The sequence below is a fragment of the Ochlerotatus camptorhynchus genome, unplaced genomic scaffold (genome assembly GCF_037179485.1).
Source record: "Ochlerotatus camptorhynchus isolate MF236.1 unplaced genomic scaffold, CSIRO-AGI_Acam_v1.1 ptg000192l, whole genome shotgun sequence".
NCBI lineage: Eukaryota > Metazoa > Arthropoda > Insecta > Diptera > Culicidae > Ochlerotatus > Ochlerotatus camptorhynchus.
The window spans coordinates 158,580-181,245 of NW_027040682.1; the positions used below are offsets into that span (position 1 = coordinate 158,580).

Here is a 22,666-nt window from a genome sequence, read left to right on the forward strand (position 1 = left end):
TTTCGTTTGTGAATGTTTGGTTTGGAGAATATTGCTAGCGATATGCAAATTACACAATATTTTCGGAGTTGATGAATAGTCTAATGATAATTTGCAACTGTTCTCGGCGCTCCGAGATCCAAGATGGATGTTTATGGTATACTTTGGTGCATGTTAAAAGTGCATGGGGTTCATAGAACATTGGAAAAGATATTCAAAAAGGGGGCTGAGCAGCGGTTCTCAAACTTTTGTTGACTGTGACCCACTTTTAGAAATTCCATACACTTGCGACCCTTCAATATTTAATACAGATGTACAGATAGACTCTAAAATGGCTTTAAAGTAGAAACAATAAGCTTCGAAGCTACATGATTACCTGAAATCTAAAAACAAAAGCATAGAAGCATCCAAACTAAGATCTTTCACCAAAATGCAAAAATAGCAAAAGTAAAATTCAAACAAGTGAAAACGAGAAAATTGCGCAAAAACACCAAATCAGTCCAAAAATAGCATAAAATTTGCAAAAATGGCCTGAAAACATTCAAACCCAAGTAACATCGCAGGTTTTATCGAGGTTTTCTAGCATTCTACAAGTCTACAGAACCCTCATAAAACCATAATTGTTACTTGGGAAGGGTCATCTAAACTCCTTTCTGTTCTTTTCTATCCCATATCTCCCTACCTAAAAGTCATAGTGGATTGCTGATGTTGCTGTTACTGCTTCTGTTGGATACAGGACGGAACGTGAGAAGCTATGTTTTTTTTTTGGAAAATATTATTTATTTAGGTCTTGCAATAAAAAACATATTGAAGATATTTAAAAAAATATGTCAATCTTCTAGACTCAAAATGAAATCTAGCTCGCTTACATCGATTATATTATTAACATTCACAGTAACAAAGTTGATGTATGTACTTAAAGGACGTTTTTAAAATATAATTTCTTATCGGTCTTGTCATGTTACCCAACATTGGCCGACAAGATCTTCGAAGCTCAGCCTCTGCCAGCCGCCGAACGTCGTCGTCAATTTTCGCTGGATGTGTGTCCAAGCTGCAGCAACTCGAGGCTACTCGCAAAACTTATGTTGCAAAGTCTCGTTTCCTATTGCACAGTGCTGACAGTTTGGGTCGTTTGAACGTCCGATGACGTTCATCAGTCTACGGTGCTCCGACTTCTCGTTCACTAACAGGTGGTGATTTACCACTCATTAATTATTTGCGTAACTTTTATTTTTTTGCGTTAATTCAAAAAACCCTCTTGTTGATATGTTGCAATATGTATGTTTTAGTTTAGTACTCAAATATTTTCTCCTCCTTATTGCTTTCGCGTTCCCTCGTGTCTATGGCTAACAATTCTAACAATCACGGTTCAACGAATGTGTGTCTAGCCGGAGTTGTACTTTTTTTTCCTTGTCGGGTATTTTCATCACTGCGACCATTTTTTTCTGATCTATTGTGATATATTCCCCATTTTTTTTCTTTGGCTATATCAAGATGCCATATCACTATTATTAGGGGTGGTCGCCATAGTTTGACTAATAGCATTAACCCAGCACGGCATTATACTTCGAATAAAGTGCACTGCCGTACTGGAGATGTTTTCCAAATGTCGAAGGGTTCTATCAGCCCCTTGTCCAAGAACTGACGACTTTTATTGAAAATTGCCGGACAGTGGCATAGCAAATGTTCCGAGTCTTCCTTTTCTATGACACATAAGCGACATACATCATTTTGAAGTTTTCCAAACAGCTTCAAGTGATAACGGCTCGGGCAATGACCTATTATAAGACCTCCATATATACTAAGATCTTTCTTAGAAAGTTCCAGGATTTTGTGGGTCACAGAAATGTTTGGATTAATGAATCGCTTCGACTGCCTAGCAATAGAAGTGTTCTTCCAGTTTTCCTCCACTTTTGAAGATTCCCACGCTTTTAGCTCCATTCTAAGAGATGCAGCCGATAAGTCACAAAAGGGCTCTGGCCCGTGCATCAGCTCTTTCATTTCCCTCAATCCCGCAATGACCAGGAACCCAATATAAGTTGACTTGATTATGGAGTTGTACTAAAATAGGCATTGCTTCTAGGGAAGCTTTCAGTGTATTATATTAACAGCCAAAGTATTAGTGCTCGCAAGTTCCGCAAGCTCGATGAGTTACGTCAAATTCTTTCAATCGCAAAAGTCGATGTTGTTTGTATTTCCGAATCCTGGATAAATGAAAAAATAGACAGTAACATTTTATTAATGAACGGTTACCATCCCATTAGATACGGTAGAGTGGGAAGATTAGGAGGAGTAGTTTGGTTTATGTTAAAAAGGAATTAAATTCCATGTCATGAGCAAATCAGAAGATCGCACTAATGAGTCGAATGCTTAACGAAATGAATGAATGAGATTTCATTACAAATCTACCAGAACGTCCAGATTATTGTCCGTTTGTTCATCTTTTAACCTATCTGGTTTAGGGTGTCAACCAATATTTTTTCATAGGAATGGATAAGTTAGATCTAATGCTCTTTAATGATGAGTCCAAACTCTTATAGTTTAATCACATAGATGTCCTGGTGTTTTCAAATCACGATCTTATTTTTGTTTCGTTTGATATTAATATGGACCAGTGCAACAACATTATTTCTTTTTGTGATTATAACGCCATGAATGTGGATGGATTGTTAGATGCCTGTAATTAATTTGATTGGTCGAATTTCTAAAGATCTTTTGTATTTTTATTAACTCTGCCATAACAAATCTACACGATCATTTGGTTCCTGCTCGTACTTTAAATCCATATGAGAAAAACCATTCCTCATTGAATAGCATAATCAGTAATGCTACGGTTGATCGTGACTTAGCGTTTAAAGTGTGGAAAAACTCGAAACTCAGTAATGACCATAATTTATTCAAACGGAAACACAACAAAGTCAACATGTTAGTCCGTGATGTGAAGAAAAATTACTTCTCAGTTCATCTCGATCTCAAACTACCTGCCTAAGAATTATGGAAAAGGGTGAAGTCAATGGGTGTTGGAAAAACAAATTCTTCTTCGATGAACGACTTCGATTCTGATGAAATCAATGTTAGCTTTGCTATGAGCTTTGGCAGTTCGAATGTATCGAATGAATTTAGTACTGAAAGTCATAACGAACACATTCCTGAGAATGAATTCTACTTCAATATCGTCAGTGAGATTGGTGTTATCCATACGATGTATCATGTTAATCCAAATCTGTCTATATATTGAGCTTAATATACTTCTCAATTATATCCAGTCAGGGTATCGACCAACACAGCACAAAAACCACATTGTTAAAAGTTTTCGTCGATATTGGTATTATCTTAGATAATGCCATGCCTGTTATATAGATACTCCTCGAAAGTTTTTCACTCTATTGCTCATAATGTCATAAGAAGGAAAAATCGACTAAATTTCAATTTGTCAAACCATGCTTCAACATTAATCCGACATGCTCATAGACCATTACTTCATCTTCTCGGATAGTCTCAGTTCGACGTCAGAGTTCTCTTCTAAGTTGGCTAAACGATTGGACAAGTAATTCTCTTGGGCGGTGGTTACATTCCATGACTCTAAATTTTTCTTCGAGCGTGGTTCAAAGGTCTGGATGTAAGTCGGGGTGATGTCAAGACTTATATCCAACCACTACTCGCTAGACGCACATCTCTACAGAATAAACCTCGTTGACAGCAATATATGTAGGTGCAGAACCGGTTATGATGACATCGATCACGCAGTTTGGCATTGTCCGGGTAATGACGCCTCGAGAGCACGACTATTAGAAACCCTAGTTGCCCGAGGTAGGCAACCCTTCTGCCCAAGGAACAATTTAACAGCCTTTTGATTTTCTCTCTGATTTATTGTGGTTTTATAACCCCAAGCAGCACACTTCCATCGAAATAAGTTGCTGCAACTTGATTGTGACTGGAACGGGTTGCACACAAGTAACCACAATTGTTCAGTGACAAGTGTGTTGCTAGGGACGGCAATAAGCAATCTTTTGAGTTTAAATACAGCATTTAAAAGTGTAAAACATTCTTGATTAGTAGCTCAGCTTTATGCAGTTGTAAAAACCTTTTAAAGGATGACGAGAAAATCAGAAAATGTCTGGTTTTAAAAATGAATGTAATGCAGCACTCTATCCCTTTATAAAACTGTTCAGTAAATCATTCGGTATTTGTCTTATTTATGTCACGACAAAACACTCCATAAAGGTGATTTATCATTATAAAAGCAACCAAACGGTTGTATACGGGATCAAAAAGCATATACTGATGCGTTTTAGTGTCAATGAAGTGTATCACAAAACGTCCCACTATTACAAATAAAATTAAAAAGATGGATTCGCCCAGTGAAAAACATAATCGAGTGGGGCTTTTAAACACATAATCGCAAGGGAATGCCAAAGGATAATCAAGTAATAATTTTAGCAAAATCGGTCAACAACAACAGAGCAGCCGACTGAGAGGAGCGAAGTGAGTGTGGTTTACGAGGCACTGGAAGCCGTCAAGCTAGGCGCTTAAAATTGATGGGTATACACAGCATATTGTCAATGGCAGCCTTCTCCAGAAATAACGTTGCGATGATGATCCGAATAGTATCAGTGCCAAACTGAGACTGCGGAAAACTGCTGACAGGAATCTTCAATAGCTGTCCGTCAGGTGGAAAGTGACTGTCTTCCGAACTATAGCAACGACTTCATTCGGCGAAAAGGTTAACTGTTCCAATAATTCCAAGCAAGCGCACATAAACTTCATCGCATCTTCCGGAAGAACTATTCGGGAATGATTGAGCTTCCACTTGTTCCAAGTTGCGTATGTAGATACACTTGCTGAGTAACTGCTTCCATTAGATGAATTGCCTTTATCAAGGATATCACGGAGCTTGTTGATCCAACGCTGGAGTAGAACATCGTTGCAATGATCGCACAACAAAACTGTCGAAAGATAAACAAATTTTGACATTTAAATTTTTCCAGGCAACTTTGCCAACAATAATGCCATCATAATACTTCAGATAAAAACAATCCAGTCTGTAAATTATCTTCATAAAAGCCGCATTAAAATGTTGTGCATTTGTTAGCGATTTCATTAAAGCAAAACAGCTTTTTCACAAATGGCTTATGAAAAATTATTGTTTATGCTATCGCCATATTGTTATAATTCCATTGGCTTTTTTACAATCTTCGTTTTTCAAGATGTTTTTCCTAAAAAATAACTTTATTCTCATCAATTCATCAATTTTTTTTTCCTTCGGTTTGTTTTTTCCGTCGATCTTGTTTTCCGTGCTGAGCATCAATGCTACCGACGTGCCAGGAAGGCAGCTCCCACACCAGGACCCTACCTATCGACCCATCAACTCATGAACCGGGGACCAACGGCTTTACTTCCCATCCGAAGGAAGGCGTGATCAGAGATGTTATGTCTCAGAACATCCCGGCGGCGCCGACTGGGATTGAACCCAGGCCTGCTGGGGTGTGAGGTAATCACGCTTACCCAGGCTTCCAAATAGTACAGCCTCCTCACGACCAGTACTGTAAATTTTCATATCATTCGATTGAAGATGAACCAATACAACCATTCAATCAATTCTGTGTAAACGAATTCTCACATGGCCATAATTTGAAGATCCCCTTTCTCATTCGAAGCTCATTATCACTGTCAATTGAGTCACTCACTATCATTTGATATACGACAGTGGAGTATGGAAGAAATCTAGCAAAATGGTCCCGAACAGACAAGTCAACCCGATGTCGGATCAATGTAAAGCTAATTCAAGGTCGATGTCGACCAAATGTCGTGTTGTTGTCGGGTCAATTTTGGGTTTATGTCGGGTCAATGTTGGGTCAACATCGGGTTGGGGTTTGATAGAAGTCAGGTTGGATTAGCTTTTTCGCTGGAATGTCGACCAGAGCTCCGTTGGTGTGTAGGTTACACTCAATTGATTGATATATAGCGTTTCTCAAATGAGAATGATCCATGCCTTCGTCAAATGACTAAGCAACTGATATCACCCATTCGGAGGAGGTCCCCTTTGATAGCGAATAGCTACTTTTCTCATTTTCATCAAAAATGTTCAAATGATTTTGAGAATTTACAGCACTGCTCACGACAGTTTGTTTATACCTGAATTGACTGTTGCTTTGTGTGCTTTACTGCCGCTTGCTACCGTACGTTCAGATCTGAATTCGAAGTGTATTGGCAACAGCGCACGCACGAACGAATGAAAGCTGTATTAGAACAGTCGCATCTATACCCGCTTTGCTAAAATCATCGTGCTTGGAACGTAGTGAACCGAATGGGCTGTATTTATACAATTCTTTATGACCAGGTTCTCAATGTTTCTGTCGTCATAACAGCCTTCACAAATCGACGACATCCCTCAGCTTACCCAAGTGGCTGTCACGAAAAGGCTGTCACGAGACATTATATACAATTGATATACGGCAGTGGAGTATGGAAGAAACCCAGAAGAATGATCCCGAACAGATATGTCGGCCCGATGTCGGATCAATGTAAGGTCAATTTATGGTCGACGTCGGCCAAATGTCGGGTCGATGTCGGGTCAATTTTGCATTTATGTCGGGTCAATGTCGGGCCAACATCGGGTTGGGGTTTGGTAGAAGTCAGGTTGGTGTCGAGTAGGCTTATATTTTTCGCCGGAGACCGCGCGTTTTTAAAAAAATATCGGATGAACATTTTGCAATGGGCAGCACGAACGTGATAGCAACACCGAACGAGCTCCGGCGCCACACTGGTAGTGTAGTAGCAGTCTTACGACACACAAACAAAATTTCAAAGACAGCAGCAACGAATCGGCAGTTCGACGGACTGCTTGTTGTATGTACGAGGAACGTTACGAATGACCATCCGAGGCTGTCATAGCCGAACGAACAAAATACATGACTGAGAACGAGCTGTCGTGTACTGCACAAGACGGCAACGTTGCATGTCGTATAACAGCCTCACTGTGGGCTGTCGCTTATAGCTCAATCTCAAGGCTGTCGTAGGGAAAAGAAAGCGACAGCCGTTGGAATACTGTCATGAGGCGGTACTTTTGGTATGCCTGCGCTTACCACTACACCACCGGCGCCGTTCAATCAATTCATCAATGAACAGTACAAATAGAGATTACGAAAATCATCAAATTGTCTTGGCTAGGAGCAATGATTAACATAACAAATAATCACAGACAAACACACATAACACATTGAATATTTCAAACTGTAAAACATCGTCGCTAAAACATTACCGCCATCTGTTGAGTACACTGTGGTGGGCACCACGCTGAACAGATGCCAGTAGTGTGTAATCGTCAATGGCACAAGTATTGATGCCAAATGGCTTTTATTGTATTTTTAATAAAGATTTAAAATGGTTCTCGATGCATTCGTCATATAACCTTTTTACAGCAAGTCATTCTTGAAATGTCTCGATAATACACTATTTATAACCTTCCTCAGGGTAGGCCAACTAGACAGATTCTAGTCTTAATGAGGTTTTAGTGGATGTAATAAAGGTAAAGCTATCTTGACCAGGGTCTTATGAATGTTGTTTTATAGAAGCCTTGTAGTACTTCATAAAACGTAAAATGTTACTTGGGCGTGAAGTAAGATATGTATTGGGAACCCGCGATCTTCCCAACATGCAGGTGATCTACGAATTCCTTTGTTTGTCTGATGTTAGAGTTTGATGTGACCATCCCCTCTTTTCCAAACAATTTCCAACCATTGTGTCCCAGTCTTATTATCCTCCTGTTTCTGTGCTGCTTGTGGCCAGCCAGGATTTGGTCAACCGTCCGAGAGTAGTATCAGAAGGAGGCTTCATAAACCAGTTTCCTACCTAGCTCATTCCAATCAAAATTGTTACCCATTTACCTCCAGCCCGCCACGAGTAATTGGTACCCAATACTTACCTAGATTACTACTGTTTAAAATGTTAATTGAAAAATTACGGATTGTTGACTCCACACAGTGTCACACACGACTGAGCCTAGTAAATAAACGAACTAGTTAAAACATAATCCAATCGTATTTGAAAAATTGATTACAACAACGATTTGTTTTCTGCCTTCATTCCTATTTCATCGGGAGTACCCCAAGGCTGACCTGCACAGTCGAAAAAGTAATGTAAATTTCTGTTCAGTATGATGCACATAAATGGAGCGTCGCATATCATATAAGTTTACATTAGATATCATGTAAAGTTCTGAGACATTTCATGCAATGTAGCAAATATTGTATACAAAAGCCCATTGCACAGTGGTCCAGAATGCAGATTTAGGTGGAATGATATGTTTTGAGCCTGAAATTGAAACTATAGACTAAAAGTCTCTTCCACAAAGTTGTTCCTTATAGTTAGGCCCTCATTGTTATAACAATGAATTCTAGGGTGGTTCCTATTATCATTGAAATAAAAAATCTAGCTTTTTTTAATAAATTAAGGTTTACATTCTTTGGCAAAGCTAATTCCAAGCAAAATTTGTTCAAAACAACTTTTTTGTGTCTCTTAAATTGGCCGATTTAGAGCTTTTTTCTTGAATTGATGGGTGGCTCTAAAAAACAGTTGTTTTGCTTTAGTTTTCTTTTTTCAAATTTCTCAGCAAAGGGCGTATGTTATGCTCAATAATATGAAAAAATTTGAGGTATGTTATTTTTTAAACTCGTATAAAATCAATTTGAATTTATTCATATATTTTACTATATTTGGGTAGACCTTTTTTATTAGAAAAGATACCGACAGCAAATTTCGCTATAAAACATTTGTCTTAAACAGTTTTAAAAGTCTTTAGAAGATGACTTTCATGAGAAACTTGAAATAACAAAGTTCATTTTCTAGAGACTTTTAAAACTCTTTAAGACGAATGTTTTATAGCGAAATTAGTTGTCTGTATCTTTTCTAATAAGAAAGGTCTACCCAAATATAGTAAAATATATGAATAAATTCAAATTGATTTTATACGAGTTTAAAAAATAACATACCTCAATTTTTTTCATATTATTGAGAATAACATACGCCCTTTGCAGAGAAATTTGAAAAAAGAAAACTAAAGCAAAACAAATGTTTTTTTAGAGCCACCCATCAATTCAAGAAAAAAGCTCTAAATCGGCCAATTTAAGAGACACAAAGATTTGCCAATTTAAGAGACACAAAGATTTACCCAAATATAGTAAAAAATATGAATAAATTCACATTGATTTTATACGAGTTTAAAAACAACATACCTCAATTATTTTTTTTTTTCATTTTATTGAGAATAACATACGCCCTTTCAAATGCCATAAAAAAAACTTTTTTTTTTGTTTGCCCCAACCAGGGATATTAACATTTGAAAAGTGCATATTTTTAGTATAAAAAGGTCAATAGCTCTTGATCGGCGAAAGATATTGACAAGCTTTGTCCAGAAAAAAATTTGGACCTTCTAAAGATCTAAAAGTTATTTCAAGACACCTTTGCTGAGAAATTTGAAAAAAGAAAACTAGAGCAAAACAACTGTTTTTTAGAGCCACCCTAACTCAATTCAAGAAAATAGCTCTAAATCGGCCAATTTAAGAGATACAAAAAAAGTTTTTTGTAACAAAGTTGCTTGAAATTAGCTCAGCTATAACTTTGCCGAAGAATGTATACCTTAATTTATTCAAACAAAAAAGTTAGATTTTTTATTTTAATGATAATAAGAACCATCCTAGAATTCATTGTCATAGCAATGAGGGCCTAACTATAAGGAACAACTTTGTAGAAGAGACTTTTAGTCTAAAGTTTCAATTTCAGACTCAAAACATATCATGCCACCTAAATCTTCATTCTGGACCACTGTGCATTGTTGCAAACAACATTGTTTAAAAGTTACTCGGTTGCGTGAAATGAAATACAAGTTCACGAGAATGAATATTTACATCACTGTTAAAATTCAGAATTTTTATCTGTGTGGGCTACCCCAAGGCTTGGCCCATCCTGGTCCAATTATATTTTCTATGTAGGTATATAAATGACTTGCCCAGCATACTAAAATATTGCAAAGTTCATATCTTCGCTGATAACGTCCAATTATACTTTGATTGTTCAGAAAGTTCCGCATCTGAAATCTCGGACAAAATAAATGCAGATCAAGCAAGAGTTTACGAATGGTCCCCTAAAAACATGTTGTTCCTAAACATAAAGAAAACGCATGCAATTTTTATCAGCAGCGGCAGAGGAAACTTTGTATTGAAACCCACCTTAATGTTTAACAATAAAGAGCAAGCAACTTGCCTTGGAGTGACAATTCAAGATAATGTCTCCTTTGACAAATCTATTTTGCAACACAGTGGCAAAGTATACGCTGGTTTAAGAACACTTATTCTTGCTTGTCCTTTTTTTAGAACCGACACCAAAATTAAATTGTTTAAAAGCTTACTATTTCCTCACTGCATTGCGTGTGACTTTCTATTATCCGACGTTTTGGCATTTGCTCTGTCTAGACTGCGAGTAGCACTTAAATCTTGCGTACGCTATGTTTTCAACTTAAGCCGATTCTCCAGTGTTTCACGCTTGCACCATCGACTCATCGGTTGTCTCTTTGAAAAATTCAGCCAAATGAGAAGCTGTTTGTTTCTATTTAATTTTGTTAGCACTAATCAGCCCGGCTATTAGATCAATAAATTGGAGCCACTTAGAAGCAATAGATCGAGGAAGTTTAAACTCCCGCGTATCAACACATCGAGATATGGAAAGTCCTATTTCAGTAAAGGCAATTGGAATTTACTTTCTAACGAATTAATATTAGAAAAATAATTGTTTGATTTTAGGAGGAGATGTATTGAGTACTTTAACTATACATACATTTTTGAAAAAAATACGTAATTGAATTTAATGTAAAGTAAACTAAGAATGAATTTATAACAACTTGAATCAGAATACGTGACGCATATTCTACGCTGAAAACAGATGTAGCGATTTTTATAAGACGAATGTTTTATGTTACTGAATAGTATTGCAAAAATAAAAATTAATAAATAAACGTATGAGAAGCCATAAAATTACAAACTAGTAAAAACTTAAAATGGATTTAATGCTAAAATTGTTTTTTGAAAACGTTGAAACATCCTGAGTATCCTCAAAAAAAAATTAAAATCATTCAAACTTATACGCCAAAATACGTCAAAAATGGCTTCAAAATCCCAAAATTTGCCTGGAGTTAATGGCTAACTGGCGTTGAAAAATGCCCAAATTAAGTTAAATCCCCTAAACCAGCCTGACAACTCAAATTTTAATTTAAAAACGGCAATTCTCATCATAATCGAGAACGTTCATAATGGTCATTGAGATGCAAAACAAAAAAAACACAATAAAGTCAAAATTAAAATTTCCAAACTAACTTTAATGACATTGATATCCCCAAAATGGCTAGAAAACTCCAAAATAGTCCTGTGTCCTGTTAAATGTTGGCAATAAATGCACACTTTCAACGTTTTATCCACATGTTTAAACATATATGGGAGGGAGTCAATCCTCAACTGTCTTTAGGAGCCATTATAAACGACCAAACAATAACAACAAATTCTCATCATGATTTTTGGAAAAGAAATAAATAATTTAAAAAAACCAGGTCCCCAAGAATATTTTCTGTGCCAAAACAACAAGAAAATGCATGCCATCAATAAGTTAAATTCTTTTGTTGCTTAAGATGTTGGTCTACGATTTTTGACAATTTTTAAATTTCCTTAGTTTACAAGATTTCAAAAATAACCATTTTTTATTAGCTTTTGTTTTTGATGATCAAACATTGAACAAGGACATTTTTTGTTATTAAAATTCACTTTTTCTTATATATATATGCCATTATGCAATAAATAAGGGTGACGCTTTTACCCCTATGATGATAAAAATTTTTCTTGATTTTCTTAATATTTATTACAGACAGATTTTTGAAGTGTATGAACGAAGTTAGCATTATAGCACAGACAAACAGACGTAACTCTTAATAGTGTATCTTCGTTCATGCATTTAACGGTTGATTTGAATATTATCAGTTCCGCGAACTACTCGCCGCAGCGCTGGCATCAGATCACTTTTACGTTTCTATATATTCTATAGAAATTTTATGCAATATTGTTTACGAGTTAGCGAGCAAGCTTGTTTTCCGCAAGAAGCCAGAGAGATGTCGTTACTGAGGTTATATGTTTTGAGATACTATGTTTTCAAGAACAAGTTTTTCAAAGAGTTACATCTGTTTGTCTGTGATTATAGATTTACTTTCATAATATGCTTTTTTCCGGGTCATGAAAGTGGTTACATATTTGATAACAAGATTTATTGGGAAACTGTCAATTTTTGAGTGGACAAAATAAAGTATGGATTACAATAAATTCAGCATTTAGACCATTCAAAACAAAAGACCGAAATTGCTTTTTCGAATGATAGCTGCAACCGGATGACGGTTGTTTTGAAATCAGATGATTTTCCTCTCGAATACTGGATGAAACTTGTAATGAGAAGGGATAGGGCCTTCAGTTGAAATGCGTAATGCTCTCTGCAGAATGACTGTCATACTAAATGGAAATTCATATGGTATTGGATCAGCCCCATAACGCAAATCATTCAAAACGATGATGTAAATAATTCTATCGAACGTCATTTGCTGATCTGAGCTGACAAACAAGGTGGAAGCATATGCATCGCTATCAGAGCTGTTACGAACAAAGGTAAAGGATGAAAACCAATGTTTGGCTAATTCGTGGTGGAGGAGGTTTTCTCCACCACGAATTTTTTTTGTATCCATAATGGAATGGCTTATTATGGCTATTCAGTATTGAATTATACATAATCAAATTATAAATCTAATTAAAAGCACTTGCATGTCACACTATTCTTAAATGTTTGTCCTCTGACTGCCGTATGTTTTATAGCTAATTTTCAAACGAAAATCATCCTGTATTTGGATGACAGTCATATGGATGTTCATCATCTGACGACGAATTCAACCATAAGAAAATCATCGGAAATTCGAATGCATATTGTTAAAGGGCTCGAGCAATGCAATAATCATTCGAAGTATTGCGGATGTTTTGGTTCAGTGTATGACCACCGTTAGCTTCAATGATGTCTCTCTAGTCTTTTTCCTGGTTTTGCCCAAACTAGTGTACTCTGTTTATGCCCAAAGAGCTCAAACTTGCTCTCATTACTCCAGAGAAGCTTCTTCCAAAGCCGGGGGCGAACCAGCCTCACGTTGAAAGCCTCCATAATAAAGAAAACTTAACTTAATTTAACCTTCTTCCAAACCACCAATGACTTGTCGACATATTTTCGGGGAAAATTTAGAATCTTGATCCTCCAAAATCCATAATCATTCTTAAATGAATATTGAAAACGAAGAAACCAAACCTGTTGACTTCTCGAATCAATGGTCGTCGTTGGGCCAAACTACTTTTAAAACTTTTTTTTTAAACCTTAGCTTATGCTGAATTTTTGAACAATTTCTCAATTTGAGAGACCTTTTTGATGGTCTGTAACGATAAGTTGTTGGTTTTGGACGAAAATTTGTTTATTCTACATTTTATCTGCTTGAATCGCGCAAAGGACGTGGGACGGGACTTGACAATCGAGTAGCGATTTCGAGCCAATTTGCTGTCAAATCCGAGCCAGTTTCTGATTGGTCGATTTGACAGTAGCAATCGTAGAATAAAAAGGACAGAGGGAACGCATCAATCTGGCTGTAAGTGATGCCGGAATCAATGTTGACGTCAATGGCGTTGTTCATTTTTTATATTTGCGAGAGGAAAGTTGTAAAGTTGAATGCACTGCGTGTTTTAAACGATGGATATTGTTGTTTGCTTATGGTTGTTTTTATTGTGTTGAGCAAAAATGATGTACAAGCTGCTAAACTGCGGTAGAAACTCCAAATAAAATCAAAATTAAAATATTTACATTCCTGGCATCATTGTCAACGGCTCAACTCCGTCAAACACCACGCACAACTTTCCGAAGGGCATTCTTAAAAAAAAACATACTAAGAAGAGAGGGAAGCTCGATTGTCAAGTCCCGTCCCGGGCTATGACAAATCAATAACAAATTACATGTTTTGACGTTTCCATTCCAATCGGAGGGATAGGATACAATTCAAAAGCAATACACTGAATTAAATAGTCGTGTTATTGTACTTTATGTTCTGCAGATAAAAAGCGATTTCATCAATTATGCAATAATACGAAATAAATATGCATTCAAAGGATGTGATGGTATAAGATCTGTTGATCATACTAAAAATACAACAATTTTCCCACAAATTTCAAAGCAAATACTTAGTATTGAAAAAGATATTGCAAGTTGAACATTATGCAATGGGTGCGTACTTTATTCCACAAACGAAGTGACAGACGGAGCGGCTCGAAAACTTTGGTGACTAACCTGCTATTTCCATTTTTCAGTGTACCACATGGCAACACCACTACTACTGGATTGTACCACATGGCAACTACTACTGGATTGTACTAGCATTTTCACCAAATGTATTAGAATGTTTTGGTTCTATCACCTTCACTCTACTCAAAACTGAAATGCATAAAAAATGACAAAATGATACATTACTCTTTGCACACTGTCAAAGAATCATTGTACACAAAATCAACTATGTTCAAATCAAAACAAAAAAACTAACCCATCTGGTGGATGATGGCACAAGCTTCCAAGAAAATTCTATTCACTGTATTTATTTTAATGGATTTCTTCGCCAGTTAGTCGTCTGTCACTTCGTTTGTGCTTTATTCTGTCCAGTGCTGTATCTTACGTACATACATCAACTGTCACAAAAGAAGTACATTCTAATGAAGGAAAAAAGATACCTACAAACGTCAGAAAACATCATTTGTTCATCAAAAATCCTTGTTGCTTTCAAAATTAGATCCTGAAAAACCTCACCGAACGAGAAGTTTGTTTTGACGTAGAACTACGCCTGTGATTTCTATATGGGGTACACTTTGTGAAAACCGAAAGTGGAACATGTAACAAAATAATGAAAGATTTTGAACATTAATAACTCAGTTGCCGATGGACCAATTTCAATAATTTTTATCACCAATCTATCAAAAATATTTCTACGCACTGATGATTTTCAACAAGAAACTATTGAAAAAGTGTTAATGTCAAGCATTGTCTAATGTACAAATAAAAAGTGATAATTTTATCACTGTTTTCATGAAATAAACTTTCTTCCCAAACCCAGTCGTCATAATCGAGTACCACTTGGTTGCACAAAATTCTGCTTTATTCTGAAAATATTTGAGGTGATACTCTAAGGAAGCCTTAGCGTGAAACTTTAAGGGCACAAATGTCAGCTTCCACAAAACATACAAATTTGAAATTGCTACTCCTTGTTTGCTGTGCTACTACAAACAGAGAGTAGCAATTTCAAATTTGTATGTTTTGTGGAACCTGACATTTGTGCCTTTGAAATTTCACGCTAAAGCTTCCTTAGAGGCTGCTGTCTAGTATCAACAGAAGCAGCAATAGCAGCAGTAGGAAGGTGGTGTCAGGTTAGGTAGTGCACTCTTCTACCTAACAAGCAACAATGACTGTTCGTAGCAAAGGAGGAAAAGGTCTTGGTAAAGAAGGCACCAAGCGTAGAGTCTCTATATTCATAGTCTGGCGCATATAATCTCGGGAACCAATTGAGCTGTCAAATAGTGGAACCAATCTAGCAAATAACGACCAACAACAGAAAGAGCACTTCAGCTATTGCGATAAAAACTTCGGAAACCATTTTCTCGTGACTCAAGGCTCGCCTACGCAAACTAACACCATCTTTGGCTTGGGGAAAGTTTCCCCTATCCGATAATGCTGGTAATTTGCTTTCGATTGGCGAGGAAAGAATAATCAACGTGTTGTTTACAAAATTTGATAGTACCTTTTCAATTGATGGTCTACAATATATTGAATTGATTCCGATTTTTGATAGAGTGAAATTCTATCCGCCAGACTATAAATATAGCGACTTTAGCCAAGCGCCATCGCAAGGTTCTTCGTGATAACCGCAATGCTTCGTTTGGTTTGCCGTGGCGGTGTCCAACGTATCTCCGGTCTGATCAGTGCCTGTTTGTCCATATTCAGAACCACACGCCCCCAACGACCATACAAAATGCTCTCCAGAGTTGTAATCTTGTAATCAAACTTGGAAGCAGGAGTGCAAGTAATTTTGATCGATTCTCTTCATCAACTTTCTCTTTGAAAAAAGTACTACAAATTTGGTACGCCTATAATTCAAAAACGGAAAAAGTTAAGATAATAGATGATCGATCAATTAAAGAACTAAATCCTCCTCACATTTGTTCCGACCACTAGCGGTCCTACGTCAAGCTTCCATTCGTGCCCCTGGACACAGAACCTTCTACTTTTTATTAATTGTTTTGACGTATCATAAGTTCGGGCCCTACAAGGTGTTTCATGTTGTTGCTCTCGAACTGTTGTTATAAATTTTGAAACTTTGTATGGGAAAAGTGGTTGAATTAGCCTGGATTTCCATCTAAATAGGGAGAATATCGAGTAAGGCTGAGATCGAGTATAGGAGAGTTACTGTATTTCATTAATCTCAAAATGAGCCAAAGAGTGGTTCAAAGGAACCGTTTCACATTAGTGAGCTGAATGGGTCAGATTTGCTTAGGAAAGTTGAGCCGTTTTACGCATCCTACTGTGGACCAGATTATTTGGTGCTCGACTCGAGGTTGAAGAGTCGCTGGAACTCGTCGCCTGGAATATTACCAGTGCACAATGATCCCAAGACTGTATTTAGAATGACAAACATGTTTGTACCCAAACAATTAGTAAATGGTTTCTTCATGAATGTCATACGTATTTCGTTAGTGAGATCTAAATATAAAATTTTTTACTATTATATTACAAAGTTGTAGGAAACATTATTCGATGCATCTAGCCTAGGAAAACAGTTTTATATCTCTAATGGCTTAAGTGTAATACTTGTTTTTAATAAGAAAGTAAGAGTGGTCATGTCTCCACATAGTTTTGAGTTACTAATTGTTACTCAATGATTTCCGTTAATCATTTGATCCAAGCACTTTTAGTACTTTTCAAAACCCCGCATTTTTTGCCGATGGAACAAAGTTGTTAAATATTTTGGTAGGATTTTTTTTTTGAAAAATCCGCTTTTTTATCAATACGAAGTTTGGAATTTTTTGAGTAGTCCTCAAAACTGGTCAAGTGACCCTCCAAAGTGCATCAGTGTTTTTATCACATATGGCTGGAGTAAATTGGATCATTCGGGTGAGACGGCTCTTTTTTGTTTGTTTAATTTTATTTTAAACATGATTGGAATTTAAATTTAGGAGCTTGGCTAGCCACTTTTGCTTACTGAGTAGGGTGGGTTTACTCTCAAGTTCCTCGAGAACAAAACAATTACTATGGTAGCATCGCCTACCAAACTATGCAACTCCGTAGCATCTATGGGGGCGTCGGTGAGTCACTGGCCTCCCGTTAAGTAGATCTTACATCAACAATATCCTACCTTTCCACATAACGGAGAAGATGGGCGTGGCCGGCAATGGCAATTGTCATGCTTTTCCTGTTCTGAACTTTAATTGGAGAGCTATAGTTTTCCTTAAGCAATCAGAATAAGAACGTTAAAGATGATACATGAAAGTTGCCAGTATGCAATCTACGAATTACTCCGTTACACACTCAACGCAACGCAACGCAATACGGACTATGTGGATTTTTGTTGTTATTTTCATTTGAAGGTTTTGAAAAAATCATGTTTAAAAAACCAACTTTTCATTAAAAAGTAGCAACGTGAATGATTAGAGATAGAAAATTGAATTCTTGACCAAAGTTGCTTCAAATGAATTGTTCTATTGTATAGCAGTTGTTATAGGAAGTGTTCAACTTCCTGAGCAGGAGACGAACCGATGCTGGATCATCCAGGCTCCTCGCATCGTTTCTGAGTAGATCCGAGCGACGAGGGAACCACCTTTTGACCGTGGTGCCGTTTTTTGTAACGTAGCTGAACTCGCTGACAGTATTGGTTCAGCTCTTTATTGGAAGACTAATATAGAATGAATTGTGTGATGTCGATTGCTTATTTTTTATAATTGCTGCTGTAACCTATCACTAGGGATGGGTCGAAAACATAACAAGACAGCAAAATAAATAGGCTAATACCAATAAAGTCAAGACAAAAGTAATCAGTCACACAGAAAGGAAATTCTTCTTGTTAGCACAACGTGGGGTGCTCAGAATGCACGAGTGAGTGAGTGAGCTATGTGATTCAGTCAATAAGAGCACTAAACCCATCCGGAATATTACATCAGCCACTGTATAAACCTATTGACGTCTGTGATAAAGCAAAACAAAAAGAAAACAAGCATCAACAAATAACCATGCTGGTAACACACTTTGCTACAGAGAATCATCATATCCAAACCAAACCAAAAATCCACTTCAAAGAAAAACGATACACGTGCCGTCCCCTAATCTAACTTAATTTCTTCATTCAAAGTACCGTCCCGCTGATGGGAACCGACAATATTGTAGCCAATTATGTAAATGCTGCTGAAGCACTTGATGCAACACTGACACTATTGCACTATTCTCACAAGGGGTTCGTTTCTTATTTGCCTATCCGAAGTTTATCTTCACCACCGTCACCGTTATGTCAGTGCCATTGGGTCACTTCTGGTCTCCACATAAACCTTTCGAGGAAAACATCACCACCTAACGCATGTGCTCATACCGAAACCCAGAAGCAGCACCACAATTGTCAAACGACCCGCGAATATCTAATCGATCTGCGAAAACGCACTTCCTTCTGCTGGAAGTTACCAGCCGACACTGATCGCTGATTAACATTTTTCACATCTTCGACCACTCTCTGGTGCCCCGTACGCGTGCTGCCCTGGACGGATGGAGGAGCCTTGGGAAGGCCGCACCATGCCAGCGCTTCATACCATCCGTGGCCAACTACGGAGGCCGACACACCTATAAGTCAGCATCCGCGAGTCGTCCACGCGCTCATGTGGGGGTAAACAAGTTTCGCCGTCTTCGTCGCAAGTCACCGTTTGTGTTTTTATCACTCAATTTAACTTCCAGCGCAGTGCCGTGCGAGTTGTCGAGTTGAGCAGATTTTTTTTTCTTCTTGTGTTTTGATTATAACACACTCGCGGGTTCCAACTGCCAGCAACAATATCTAGAGATGGGCGCGCGTAACTATCCACGAGGTGAAATCTCTCTCCCATGGGTATAAAGTCTGCTTTGTTCAGTGATTGTTTTCTTTTATTTGGACAATACTGGACCGATGCACAATGTACGAATCGTGGATGAAATTATAAAAAGATTCATGTTTCTTATGCTGTAATTTTGACACATTTCAATCGATCGTTGTCCACTGTGCATCGACACCGTCTTCATCGTCCTACTACAGGCCGTTCAACGATGACGACAACGACGTCTTAAGCTTCACTTTCGTTTTCATTATGGGTAGACTTTTTTTTTCGACAGAGTTACGCGACCGCGCCAAAAGCGACTACCACAACACTATGGTCACGTGGCGGCGCCGCAGCAGCAGCAGCAGCGTCGTTGGCCGGTTGCATTAGCTTCGCTACTAGCTAGGGCTGGTTGGGAAATCACGCTGCCTCGTTTTAGTGCGCGCAAATTCGAATCTCTTGAACCCATAGGCGAAGAAAACGCGTACCACGCCGCACTGCCGAAGGAATTACGGTTGAAAGCTAATATGCATATATTAAAAGTTTATTTTCGTTTGATTTGTGTACCGTTGACCGTTTCCGCACTCACGTAAACACCGCGGAATTGTAGTTAATTGCCACGACAGTCGTTCAATATTGGCACAACACACCACCGCCGGATTGAGGGTCGATTGGAGCACGCTGCGGCCGATTCCAGAATCCGGGCGAACTTGGAACGAGTATTGATGCTTGGTACTAGGCTCTGTCAGAAGCGATCTCGCAATGCTTACTGTGCGATCGAGCTGAATGCGTTCCGTTGGCTATCCGATGGTTGACTGGCAGGAGCTTTGCGTTGTGCAGCTGGCTGAAGCCGATGACAAGGCGACGCGCCGCGTGCCGTCGAGGCCTATCTATGTGGTACACCAATGTGATCGTCATTCCCCAAGTGGATTTGATACAATTTGTTTTGATTATGTGCGAGTTGCGCAGCCTGATGTGGACCTCGTGAGAGTAACACCAATGGGGAGGAATGTGTGATCGATATTTGAAGGGGACAGAGACAGAGCGGAGTAAGTCCATTTTTTGCGCAGAAAAAATCCAAATCCTCGATGAAACTGCCGTTGAGTGATCAGTTTAATTCTTGCTTGCATTGATTGTAAAAGGAATTTAATTTTTCATTGGCTATTAGTTAGGAATTCAAAATGCACTTATTTGCCTTTCATTTGTCTGATACTTGGTTCCTGCAGCATAGAGATAATATTTGTATTGGTTGTGCCAGGGGTAGTATTGCGTTCCTTACCTCATAATCATAAGGCGCTAACCATTTTTAACAGTTACGCTCTTCAGAGTAATGGAGATATATGTCAAATTCAGTTCTGTTTTAACAGAACTAGCACTAGTAACTCAGTTCTGTTTTAACAGAACTAGCATAATTGAGTATCAGTTACTTGGTTTTTTTCGTTCGATTTGTTTTCCGTTAATCTTGTTTTTCGTGCTGATCACCAATGCTACCGACGCCAGGGAAGCAGCTTCCACACACCTGGACCCTACCTATCGATCCATCAATATTAGTGCCCCATACATAGACAAATCATCTTTAATTTGTCCTAATTACCTGAGTACATTGCATCCTTTACCACTTGAAGTTCATCATCTTGTAGTGTAACTTTTTCCAGATCCTTGATCGACAATGCTGCTGGTCTGACTTCTCCTGATAGAAAGGCAACCACATCTGGTTCAATAATAGCACAATTTTTCCTTTGTGATAACCTGGACAATGCATCTACCACATTTTGGTTACCTGGCATATATCTTACGATAAAGGAAAGTTTGAACATACTGAGAGGTAAGCACATATCATCGGTAAGAGACGTGTGTGTGAGAAAATTTGCCAAAAAATCTAAGGGCACCGGTGGGATTCGAACCCACAATTCCCATTCAGTACACGGGTGCATTGCCAATTATACAACGGTGGACCTATGGTCTACGGATGTATTCAGCTAATGACATTTGAGTTTCGAATCCGTTCCCCACCCTAGTCTCTTTACGCAAGCGTTCTCTGATACACAACAATCGTCTATTATCGACGATATGTGCTTGTACCGCAACCACTCAGTATCAGTCGATGTGAACAAACACAGCTCATTTTTGTTGTACATCTTACATGCTGAAATATGTCCAGTAAGGGAGAACAGCCCATAATGCACCCCTGGGGTAAAATGCCCACTTATAGAAAAACAGCGATAACTTTTCCTCAGATGCATTTTCCGGGTAACGGTTTGTGATTTTTTTCAACTGGAGGTTTAACAAATAATTCTTGATCATAAAATCATGTATTGACCTACTGATTCCTTAAAAAATTGCATTATGTGCAAAACAGGACACAGTTGTTCAAATCATCGACTGTAAATTAAGCTTTTATCATCATGTATCACAAAAAAAAATAAAAAATTTACGTTTCGTATATTTTTTAGATATTTTACTTGATGAATCACAGTTTAACATTCTATTGAGATTTTGAGACCTTATTTCTGATGTAACACAAAGAAATAATCATTTGAAATACCGCATCCCTTTGCATTATCTACTTGCAGGGGTTATGGTTTGTTTACCATAGGGTGCATTTTACCCCAATGTTGTGGTGCGTTTTAGCCATTGTTGTCGTGCGTCTTGTCCCAATGTTGTGGTGCATATTGCATCATGAATCAGGCGTTTTGCCCCGCTATCATTTTGGAAGCAATTTAAAAAATACCTTGAAAGTCATGGAAAATCATCCTTTTGTAGTTCTAAATCACTCGATCTTTGTAGAAAACATGGTAATGAACCAAACGCCATTACTTTCTTCTTGATTTTAGCTTCCATTCGCCAGCCATTGACGATTTTGCTTAAAGGGTGCGTTTTGCACCATCCTACCTACAGTATGACTATAACATTTTGAGCTGCCGGCGATAAAGTCAAAACTTTGAAGACGTAATATCCATCGTTCAATTCTCGCAGATGGCTTTGATTGAACCCTGTTGAAAAGGTTCTCAAGTAGTTTGCAATCTGTTACAAGAGTAAATTTTATCCCGTACAAATAAATAAATAGCTACTCCATCGCCCACACAATGGCATAACACTCATTTTCTGTCTGACAGAATTTCTTATCATTATCCGTCCGAATGAGCTACGTCACAAGTCTGGTTTCACCCTTTGAATCAAAGAATCCTAAAGAATCGGTTCTAATCAACGTTTGTTTGATCTTCGCCAGTTCATTAGTGGTCTTTGGTCTGATTCCTTCCATTTTTGGCCCTTCATACAATGGTAAATGGAATACAACCAGGTATCGTACTTGATCAAGTCATACGAGGTGTAGTCCACTGTCTAATGGCTGTGCCCTTCACTGGTATCCTTTACGTACATACATACATATGTACAGAACTGGCTCAGCAAACTCGATTAAGCTCAGAGTTGTTGAAACATGTATCATAAAGTATGTATAAGGAACAACTTTGTTGAAGACAGCTTCATGTGAG

At 37.9% G+C, this 22,666-nt stretch overlaps 1 protein-coding gene across 3 annotated transcripts in view; it reads right to left on the reverse strand.

Moving 5' to 3' along the window:
- Positions 1–19,941, reverse strand: part of LOC135702389 (uncharacterized) — a 42,237-nt gene extending 22,296 nt beyond the window's left edge. The window contains exon 1 of one of the 3 annotated variants that reach the window (XM_065223438.1): positions 19,740–19,941. The gene's annotated coding sequence lies outside the window, so the exon portion shown is untranslated. Of the gene's footprint in view, positions 1–18,684; positions 18,822–19,739 lie in introns of those variants that run through there. The other 2 variants (XM_065223436.1, XM_065223437.1) reach the window with 2 other exon arrangements.
- Between the last annotated feature and the right edge of the window lie 2,725 nt (positions 19,942–22,666).